This window comes from Montipora foliosa, chromosome 13, assembly GCF_036669935.1.
Source record: "Montipora foliosa isolate CH-2021 chromosome 13, ASM3666993v2, whole genome shotgun sequence".
Lineage (NCBI taxonomy): Eukaryota > Metazoa > Cnidaria > Anthozoa > Scleractinia > Acroporidae > Montipora > Montipora foliosa.
The window spans coordinates 26438885-26439445 of NC_090881.1; positions in this window are offsets into that span (position 1 = coordinate 26438885).

Consider the following 561-nt stretch of genomic DNA (forward strand, 5'->3'; position numbering starts at 1 on the left):
AGTAGAAACTGTAAGTAAAACGTGAAGAAAGGCGAATTTTCCATCAAAAGTGACCCAAGAAGGGCAGTAATTGAGAGAAAATACGTGTGAAAAAATCAAAGTAAGTTAGAATGGAAACATGTCAAATTCCGCACCATTGTTAAATTGCCTGGGAGTTGAACCCAGCCTAAAGGTTACTTAAAAAGTACCTCTGACGTGCCCACGCAACTTGTAATGATTGATGCTTTGGACTTGACACGTTTGTCCTATGAACGCGAATTTTTTTGTTTTGTTTTTTTGTAGCTGGTTTTTGTTTTTTGTTTTTTTCTCCTTGTTTTTTCCTTTTAAATTTCAATTGCTTTTCTTTTTTCCATAACCTTTGCTTTTAAAGTTTTCTTTCCACTGTTCGTAAGTCACTTCTTCCGTTGTTTGGCAGTACCAGTTGCCAAAGTACTGGCGGTGTAAGGCAGGGTCTCTTGTCTTGCCACACTTCCCACAGACGATAGGATTGTGAGACCTTGTGTATTTTCTCGACCTGACACCAGTTAGCTCCTTTTCTTGTTTTCTTTTGTTGTAGTAGTA